The sequence below is a fragment of the Triticum urartu genome, chromosome 6, assembly GCF_003073215.2.
Source record: "Triticum urartu cultivar G1812 chromosome 6, Tu2.1, whole genome shotgun sequence".
NCBI classification, from domain to species: domain Eukaryota; kingdom Viridiplantae; phylum Streptophyta; class Magnoliopsida; order Poales; family Poaceae; genus Triticum; species Triticum urartu.
The window spans coordinates 49,627,394-49,637,647 of NC_053027.1; positions in this window are offsets into that span (position 1 = coordinate 49,627,394).

Here is a 10,254-nt window from a genome sequence, read left to right on the forward strand (position 1 = left end):
TAGCAAGTCTGTTGTGGCGGACACAGTCCAGTCGGCTCACATCCCAAGATCGCCTCCGCGGCGTGAAGGACGTGGGCACCGGCAGGATCAGTATAGAAACCGTGAGCAGTATGATCGCCAACTCGACCACGATGACCGTCGTCGAGTGCCCACGCCTCCTCCGAGGAGTGGGTCATACGTGCCTCGGTGGCAGGATGACAGGCACCCCCACACTGGCGAGCGAAGAGTACCAGTCGACCCAAGGGAACCAGGCTTCGATGCGAGATCTATTCTCATTCAAGGTCTGGTCAACAGGAACAGAGCGCATAGAGAAGGTCATGACAGAGATTATCCGACTGGCAGCAGAGTGCACGTCTCCAGTCCCAAGTGTTTCAGCAGAGCCATCAGGGCCGCAGTGATTCCTCCCAACTTCAGGTTGGCGAATGGAGTCAGCAAGTTCACCGGTGAGTATAAGCCTGACACATGGCATGAAGATTACCGAGTGGCTGTGCAAATTGGTGGTGGCAATGATGAAGTGGCAATGAAGCACCTCCCTCTCATGTTGGAAGGCTCAGCCAAGGCGTGGCTGAACCAGTTGGCGCCTGGTAGCATATACAGTTGGGAGGAACTCGCCAGAGTGTTTGTTAGAACTTTTGAGGGTACTTGCAAGCGACCAGAAGGGTTGACAGAATTGCAGTGTTGTGTGCAGAAACTGAACGAAACCTTTAGAGACTATATCCAGAGATGGATCACGTTACAACATACGGTGGAGAATGTGTCAGATCACCAAGCAATCTGTACCTTCAAGGAAGGCGTTAAGCATCGGGAGTTGAATCTGAAATTCGGTCGGACAGGAGATATGACTCTGACTCGGAAGATGGAGATCGCCACCAAATACGCTAACGGCGAAGAGGAAGACCGACTCCGGAGTGGCAAGCACACACTACTAGGAAAAGGGCTAAAGATAGGATTGACACTAATGGCGCACCAGGGAAGTGGTGCGCCACTACTATATTCTAATGGCGCACCAGGTGGAGATACGCCATTAGTGTGGTAGACACTAATGGCGCACCAGGAAAAAGGTGCGCCACTAGTAAAACAATTTTTTTTCATTTTTTCAAACATACTAATGGCGCATCCTGGCAAAGTGCGCCATTAGTAGTTAGAACTACTAATGGCGCACCGGCGACAGAGTGCGCCAGTAAATTATTATTTTTTTTACTTTTTGGCAAAAAAACATTCTAATGGCGCACCACTGCTAGGTGCGCCATTAGTAAGCTTCCCCCCACTCCACCTATTCCCCAACCGTATGCCGCCGCCGCGCCTGCACGCCCCCTCCGTCTCCTGCCGCCGCCGCCGCCCCGACCCCCGCCCCCGCGCCCCTCCGCCCCCTCCATCCCCTTCGTCCCCTGCCGCCGCCGCCCCGACCCCCGCGCCCCCACGCCCCTGTCGGTGTCAAAACCGACGGATCTCGGGTACGGGGTCCCGAACTGTGCGTCAAGGCCGGATGGTAACAGGAGACAAGCGACACGATGTTTTTACCCAGGTTCGGGCCCTCTCGATGGAGGTAATACCCTACTCCTGCTTGATTAATATTGATGATATGGGTAGTACAAGAGTAGATCTACCACGAGATCAAGGAGGCTAAAACCCTAGAAGCTAGCCTATGGTATGATTGTTGTGTATGGAGTTGATCCTCCCTTACGGACTACAACCCTCCGGTTTATATAGACACCGGATAGGGTTAGGGTTACATAGAGTCAGTTACAATGGTAGGAGATCTTGAATATCCGCACCGCCAAGCTTGCCTTCCACGCCAAGGAAAGTCCCATCCGGACACGGGACGAAGTCTTCAATCTTGTATCTTCATAGTCCAGGAGTCCGGCTGAAGGTATAGTCCGGCCATCCGAACACCCCCTAATCCAGGACTCCCTCAGTAGCCCCTGAACCAGGCTTCAATGACGACGAGTCCGGCGCGCAAATTGTCTTCGGCATTGCAAGGCGGGTTCCTCCTCCAAGTCCTTCATAGAAGTTTGTAAACACCAAGAGTAGTGTCCGGCTCTGCAAAATAAGCTTCCACATATTGCCATAGAGAGAATAGTATTAACACAAATCAAATCTGCCGACATATTCCGCAGTGCGTCAACACACTACAGCCAAGTCCGTTTTTACTTTTTCACCTCAGCATGTTTTGCGAGGTGGTTTCCTTGGCACGTCTTGTCAAAGCAGAGATCGTGTACCCCCTTTTACGGGATTCTCATCAATACGGACGTGGGTAACCCAATCGTGCCCGTTAGCCTGCTTTCTCGATTAAAGGCGAGTCCCAAACGGTTACGGGGAGGGCTCCTGGTATTCAACCTCTTATAAAGAGACCAGGGCCTTGCTCCTTTTTTCAATCTCAAGCGAGTTCGCCCGTCGCCTCGAGTTCCAACACCCTAGGTTCCAGATTCCAGGCGCTTCGGACCTTCGACAATGTCTGGTTCCGACCTTCAGGGCCGATGGATGCCCTCCTCCGTCACGGAGAAGGACATGCTAAAGTTGAGAGAGGCTAAGTTCTTGACTGCCGAAATTCCGCACAGGTTTCCTGCTCAAGGGCAGGCTATCCCTAGTCCCCAGCCTGGTGAGAGCGTGGTGTTCGTGTCTCACTTCCTTCGGGGGCTAGGCTTCCCGATGGATCCCTTTGTGAGGGGACTGCTGTTTTATTACGGGCTGGAATTTCACGACTTAGCTCTGGAGTCCATCCTCCATATCTCCTTGTTTATCGTCGTATGCGAAGCGTTCCTCCGTGTTACCCCTCACTTCGGATTATGGCTCAAGACTTTCAAAGTGGAGCCGAAGATAATCAAGGGACGGCACGCAGAGTGCGGAGGCGCTATTATAAGCAAAAATGCTGATGCTCCATGGCCCGAGGGCTCTTTTCAGGAGGACCTAGGCTTGTGGCAACGAGAGTGGTTTTATATCACCGCTCCCCGGAGCACCAAGTGGGTGGCGCTTCCTGCCTTTCGTTCGGGTCCCCCACCACGGCTGGCGTCATGGTTTAACAGAGGGTTAAATTGGGGTTTTCCCAAAGACGTGCCCTTGTTGCAGGGCCGCATTAAGGATCTCTTGGAAGGAGACTTCAACCTGGTCAAGGTGACGCAGGTCATGCTGATTCGCCGAATATTGCCCGGCAAACGTCGCTCCCTTCGCATGTGGGAGTTTAATCCAGAGAGACCGCGAGCTCTCCAGAATTTCATGGGTGCAACACCCGTGGAGATGTATAAACTGTTCTTCGGATCACAAGAGATGTGTCCGGATTTAACCGAGGACGCAGGCCTAAGCTGCAATCGCCCGGATACTCAAGTAAGCAACCTTGTGCCCGGACCTTCTGTCTGTATAATTGTCATAAACTTGCCCCCTAAAAGAGTTGTCCTTTTAAACAGGAGTGGATAACGAAGGCAAAGCTGATCAGGTGTCCGGCTCCCCTTCCTGAAACCAGGCCGGATCCCATGCTAGTCAGGATGCTGGAAATAATGCCTTTGGAGGGGGAGGACAAGGAAGCTATGGCCTCCTCGAAGGAGGCTGCTCCGAAGGGAGGAACCGGCAATTCCTCTCCTAAGGGGAAGAAAAGAGCCGCCTCTGACGATCCGGAAACCATGGTCTCGAAGAGGGGGGAAAAATCCTCGTCAGAGGGTCCGACGCCGGGGAGTCCCTCGGCCGGACTACGCCCTCAAGGGGATCAGCCCTCCAGCGAGCCGTAAGTAGAGAAAGATTTTCCTTTTGAGGGATGAGGGAAATCCTTGATTTATATCTGAGAAGATTAACCGAATTTTTACCTTGTAGCTCGGACCTCCACCCTTCTCAGCAGAGCTCGTCTTTGGGGGATCTTCTTCCGGAGATGATGGAGAGCGGGACGCCTCCCCCTACCGTGCCACCTAGCGAGGCGGGCGACCCTGAGGTGTCGTCGAGGAGGGTTTCTCCGAATCCGGCTTTCGAAAGAGGTCATGGGACAAGTCCGGCACCGTCTGGTGCTCGGCCGGAGGAGCTAAAGATTCTGCTGGGGCGAGCTTCTATCTCGGGGGAGCACCGTGCATTGATGGGCACGGTGATTGAAAGGATCTCATCCGCAGAGAGCGGATTGCATGAGGCCGTCAAAAGTTTACTAACGGGGTTTGAGGTACGTTAGATAATGTTCACTTTGGTCAGTTGCGCATGAATAATATGCGCCCTGTGTAGATAGTAGCCCCTGAGACTCTGCGCGTCGTCAAGAAATGACGGCACGCGGAGGATCATAATCCCAGGTCTAAGATGTCTCCTTTGAATGTAGGCGGCAGGGCGTCCGGAATCGAGCCGAACTGAAGATTTTGCCGAACTAAAGCGGTAGCTGGACGTGGTAGATGCCAACATCACGCTTGTTAATAAGCGGCTTGATGAGGCTCAAGGTATGCAATTCCTCGGGCGGCATCAGGTAAGAAGAGTTTTATGCCAGTGTCTTACTATGTGTATGCTTGACGCAGATGGTGTGGCCGTCGTGGAGAGTCTTAGGGCAGAACTTGCCCGAGCTAAAGAACAAGCCAGAGAAAGTGATGCGGCTGCCAAGAAAGCCCTTGAAGAGCTGAGAGCCGAACAGGCTGCTCATTGCCGAAGCGAGGAAGAGATGGCCAAGATGGCCGAAAAGTTAAAAAGCACTGCAGACCATTGCAGACTTCTTGAAAAAGAAGGCCAGGCGAAACAGACGGACGTAGAGAAGGCCGTTGCCGATGCCAAGGACGCGCGCTCTGCGATGAGAGCTGCGAAGGAGGAGCTGCGTCACGCCGAACAGATTGCGGCTGGAAAGCCCTTTATGCTGCGAAGGAAATTTTGCAATCCGAAATTTGCTCCGCTGGACCGGATGTGGAGTGTGGAGGGTACCTTTCTGGATTTGGGAGCGAGTGCTACTGATGCGACCGAACACTTTCGAGATCAGAAAGATCGTGAAGTGGAAAAGCTTTTCTGGTCGCAGTTCCACAATCCAGAGCATCCACTGTCAGTGGACGATCGTTTGGCTCAATGGGCCGAACTGAATAGGTTGTCTGGACTCGCCATGAAGTACGTCATGGGTCATTTGTGGCCGGGCAGATCGGAGCCGAAGAGTTATTTCGGCTTGGTGCAGCAATTCCTTGACGCGGTGTCACGTATTGATGCAATGAAGAGGTCAACGTGCATAGAGGGCGCGAGGATGGCTCTTGCCCGTGTCAAGACATACTGGGCAGAGATGGAGACCACCGTTGTTGCGTCCCGAGATTCGGACAAAAGCCGAGTACCCTCCGAGCACTATTTTCAGGAAGTCCTTGAAGGCGCTCGTGTAATAGAGACGCAGTGCTCGAAAGATGCTATGTTATGATAGCATATGTAATTATAAAGTAATATTTTGATAAACTGTAGTGGCCTTTTTATACTTGTGCCTTCAAGTATTGGGAACACCTCCTGTGCGGCCGTTTTTAATATATATATATACAAAATCTGAAAGATGGCAGTCGTTGGTTTCAGCCCCCACGCACATAGTGCGGGGGTGCTCACAGAAGATGCATTTTCACACTTAACCCAACGTCTTGGTCCTACAAAGGAGGTGATATCGCAGCGGGCCAGGCAACCGGACTATAATGCTTTAACACTTTCACTTAGCCATAGGAGTTTGACAGTGATACTATTTAGGTAGCCCCTTGGTGGCAACTGCGCTCGTCCGAGTTCGGGGCGCGTATGTGCCTGGCCGGGAAACGGCCCTTCGTTAAAGCGGAGGAATCCGATAGATTCCGATGGGTCATCGAGTGGCTGACCAGTCTCACGCTACATCATGACAGTCAGTTTTCGGCTTTCTCTACTGAGGTGCTCGCCCGGCCGAACCGGGGCACAATCGCAGTAGTTCTCCTGGTGCTACCTTAGCCGATAGAGCGGAACGTAAGGTAACCGAACTCAGGAGCCGGGCAACCCAACATTTGACCAAAGACATGATTTGGAGCTGATGCATATAATGCCAAAACTCGCGACGCCGAACACTCCCGAAGGTGTTCGGTCTTTATGAGTGCGGGTGAAACAACACTCTTCGTAATTAAAGAAGCCCCTAGTGTCCAGGTACGTGCAAAAATTCTGACGTGGCCACATGCCAAGACGCCAGCCTCCTCCTTGGTTATATTAGAAAGAAAAAAAACCAGGGGATGTGTGGCAACAAGAGACAGTAAAAAAGGTTTACGCAGGGTCTTAATCTAAAAAGAATCCTTTAGGACGGGTCCCTACTGCACGTCTGCGCCTGTGTCTCCGTTGTGCCGTATCCTGGACGGGCGCCGCACGACGTTCATCTGTAAGAGAGAGGAACTGAGCTGAAAACGGGTCGTACCGAACAACAAAAGTTTAAAATAAACAAAGTGTAAAGTAAAGTATATAAGAATGAGCTTTATTGTCTCTTATTGTATATGCGTGGGCCCCTAGTACGGGGGTATACGGCCTCTGGGCCCGCATCAATGATGATTTTGCACCGAACTCGTCTATCCGCGTTCGTGGTCTTGAATGACCTATTTCGAAATTTTTTGGCCGGCGAGGCCATTTGACTATGGTGCTGTCAAAGCGGCCGCACAGTCCTCCGCTTGGGGAGGCGCACTTTAGTGCTTCCCCTTTAAAGAGATGATGCCTCGTGGACCGGGCATCTTAAGAGTAAGAGATGCATAATGCGGTATTGCGTTAAAGCGAGCGAAAGCTTCGCGTCCCAGTAGCGCTTGATAGCGACTTGAGAACGGGACGATATGGAAGGTCAGCTTTTCGCGGCGGAAGTTATCGGCATAGCCGAATATGACTTCGAGCTGGAGAAAACCCATACAATGGGTGTCTAGACCAGGTATTACTCCTTGAAAGGAGGTTTTGCTGCGGCGGATTCTTGCTGGGTTTATCCCCAAGTGATGGATTGTATCCTGATATATCAGGTTCAGTCCACTGCCACCATCCATAAGGACATTTGAAAACCGGAGTCCGCCAATTATTGGATCGAGTATCAAGGCAGTCCAGCCTGCATTCTTGATATTTCTAGAATAATCTAGCTGATCGAAGATGATTGGTTTTGACAACCAGTGGCGGGACCCTTTGGGGATAGGCCGTGTGGTGCTTACTTTTATGGGCGCCGCACGTTTCGTTATGTGAAGTGAATTCACTGTTTTTACCTCTTGTGGGAAGTTCTTTTGTTTCCTGGCGCTCTGCTTTTGGGGTTCGTCCTCGTCTTCGCTTGGTGTTTCGAGCCCCTTGTGTTCGGCATTAAATCTGCCGGATTGTTTGAAAACCCAATAGTCTTTGTGGGTGTAACAGTCTCTGTGGGTGTGGTTGGCAGGCTTCCCGGGAGTACTGTGTATTTGACATATCTTGTCCAAGATTTTATTGAGGCTGGATGGATCGTCCCTGTTATCCTATGGGGGTGATTTTGCCTGATTTTGTCGTGAGCCTTTGAATCCAGCGTTGACTGCCGTGCTCTTCGGACTTTTTTCCTTAGTCCGGCGACGGTCCTTGTTGCGTCGTGTTTTTCCGTTTCCATCCCTAGTTTCGGATGTGCTTGGGTTGCTGGGGCTGCACCTTGCCAACCAGCTGTCCTCTCCTGCACAAAAGCGGGTCATGAGGCTTGTGAGTGCGGCCATTGTTCTTGGCTTTTCTTGGCTGACGTGTCTGGTGAGCCATTCGTCTCAGACGTTATGCCTGAAAGCTGCTAAGGCTTCGGCATCTGGACAGTCGACTATCTGATTCTTTTTAGTGAGGAATCTATTCCAGAACTGCCGAGCTGATTCTCCGGGCTGTTGAGTTATGTGACTAAGATTGTCTGCATCCGGAGGGCGGACATAGGTCCCTTGAAAATTTGCTCGGAAAGCATCCTCGAGCTCTTCCCAACTTCCAATTGTGTTTTCAGGAAGGCTTTTAAGCCAATGCCTGGCTGGCCCTTTAAGCTTAAGCGGTAAATATTTTATGGCGTGGAGGTCATCTCCTCTAGCCATGTGTATGTGTAGGATGTAATCCTCGATCCAGACTCCAGGGTCTGTTGTTCCATCATATGCCTCTATGTTTACGGGTTTGAATCCCTCTGGAAATTCATAGTCCAGGACCTCATCGGTGAAACATAGAGGGTGTGCGGCGCCCCTGTATTTGGGTGTGCCAGATTCTGATGATGGTTTTATTGCATTGCCTACGAGAGCTTGCTTTCTTGGCCCATAGATAGACCTAACTGGGCCACGATGCGAATCCTTAAGTGGGTCGCATGCCGATTTGGGTGCGGCGCCGCTTGCCGCTTTATGGGGTCATCTATCCGACCGTGTGGCTTTCTCATTTTTTGAATGCGAGGGCTCTAGGGCCTCTTCATCGAATTCAGGCAGTAGCTTTCTTTTCGGATAGCTTTTAGTGCGGCGACTGTCGCCGTATTTATCTGTGGCATTGATTACTTTGCTCCATCTAATCTGGAGTGCATCTTCCGCTGTTTTTAGCTTCCGCTTCTGCTTTTTTAGGCTGCGTATAGTTGCAACGAGCCTCTCGTGGAGATTCTTCTGCTCCATAAGTTTGTCCGGTGTGAGGTCGTCCGGAATACCGTTTTCGCCATAGGAGGGATGTTCGGTTTCTCTATCCGTGTTGCCCTGTTCGGACGGTTGCTCTAAGGCCTGCTCGTCGTCTACCGGCTCATCCTGCTCTATGGCTGGGTTTTTATCAAGGCGGGGCTTGGGTCGGCGTTTACGCCGACGCTTTGATTGCTTTTCGGGTGGTCGATCTCCCGTCCCTTCCCCTTTTTCCTCGTTGTCGCTTCCCTTGGAGGTATCCACCATGTACACATCATGAGATGAGGTGGATGTCCAATGCCCTATGGGCGTTGGTTCGTCGGTATCTCCTGCATCGTCATCCACGCTGTCGATGTCTCCGGAGTCGAAGTTGAGCATGTTGTTTAAATTATCGACAGTGGCTACCAAGTGGGTGGTGGGTGGGCTTTGAATTTCCTCATCGTCCGCATCCCACCCTTGCTGACCGTAGTCCGGCCAGGGCTCCCCTGATAAAGAGAGGGACTTAAGAGAATTCAGGATGTCGCCAAAAGGCGAATGTTGAAAGATGTCTGCGGTGGTGAACTTCATAATCGGCACCCAATCGGATTCGGTTAGCAGGGGCGCGGGGGGTTCGGAGTCCGGGAAGGAGTCCGGATCCTCAGAGTCACGGGTCGTGTAGAGCGTGGGGCTGGAGTTCGGCTCGATCGCCTCTGAGATCGCAGCCCCTGAGGCAACGTCCAACCGCTGATCCTCGATCAGCGCAGTGGGCTCCGAATCGATGGTCGAAACCGGTGCGTGTGCGGCCTCCAAAGCGCTGTCCGGCGGCAGAGCTATATCATGCCCATCGAGACAGTGCGGCGCGCTTGGCTGTGGCTTGAATCCGTCGAAGATCAAGTCTCCGCGGATGTCGGCCGTGTAGTTTAGGCTTCCAAACCTGACCTGATGGCCAGGGGCGTAGCTTTCGATCTGCTCAAGGGGGCCGAGCGAATTGGCCCGCAGAGCGAAGCCGCCGAAGACGAAGATCTTTCCAGGGGGAAAAGTCTCCCCCTGGACCACATCGTTGTTGATGATCGAAGGAGCCATCGGGCCTGAAGGCGACGACACAGAGGAACTCTCAATGAAAGCACCAATGTCGGTGTCAAAACCGACGGATCTCGGGTAGGGGGTCCCGAACTGTGTGTCAAGGCCGGATGGTAACAGGAGACAAGGGACGCGATGTTTTTACCCAGGTTCGGGCCCTCTCGATGGAGGTAATACCCTACTCCTGCTTGATTAATATTGATGATATGGGTAGTACAAGAGTAGATCTACCACGAGATCAAGGAGGCTAAAACCCTAGAAGCTAGCCTATGGTATGATTGTTGTGTATGGAGTTGATCCTCCCTTACGGACTACAACCCTCCGGTTTATATAGACACCGGATAGGGTTAGGGTTACATAGAGTCGGTTACAATGGTAGGAGATCTTGAATATCCGCACCGCCAAGCTTGCCTTCCACGCCAAGGAAAGTCCCATCCGGACACGGGACGAAGTCTTCAATCTTGTATCTTCATAGTCCAGGAGTCCGGCTGAAGGTATAGTCCGGCCATCCGAACACCCCCTAATCCAGGACTCCCTCACCCCCCACCACTGCAGCTCCCCCGCGCCTGGTTGTGAACAGATAGCTAGCTAAGATCGATTGTATTTAAATCGTAGTCTTCATTTCTCGATTGTATTTCATGGGCACTTTTTGAATCATGAATATTTTTAAATTTCATGGGCACTT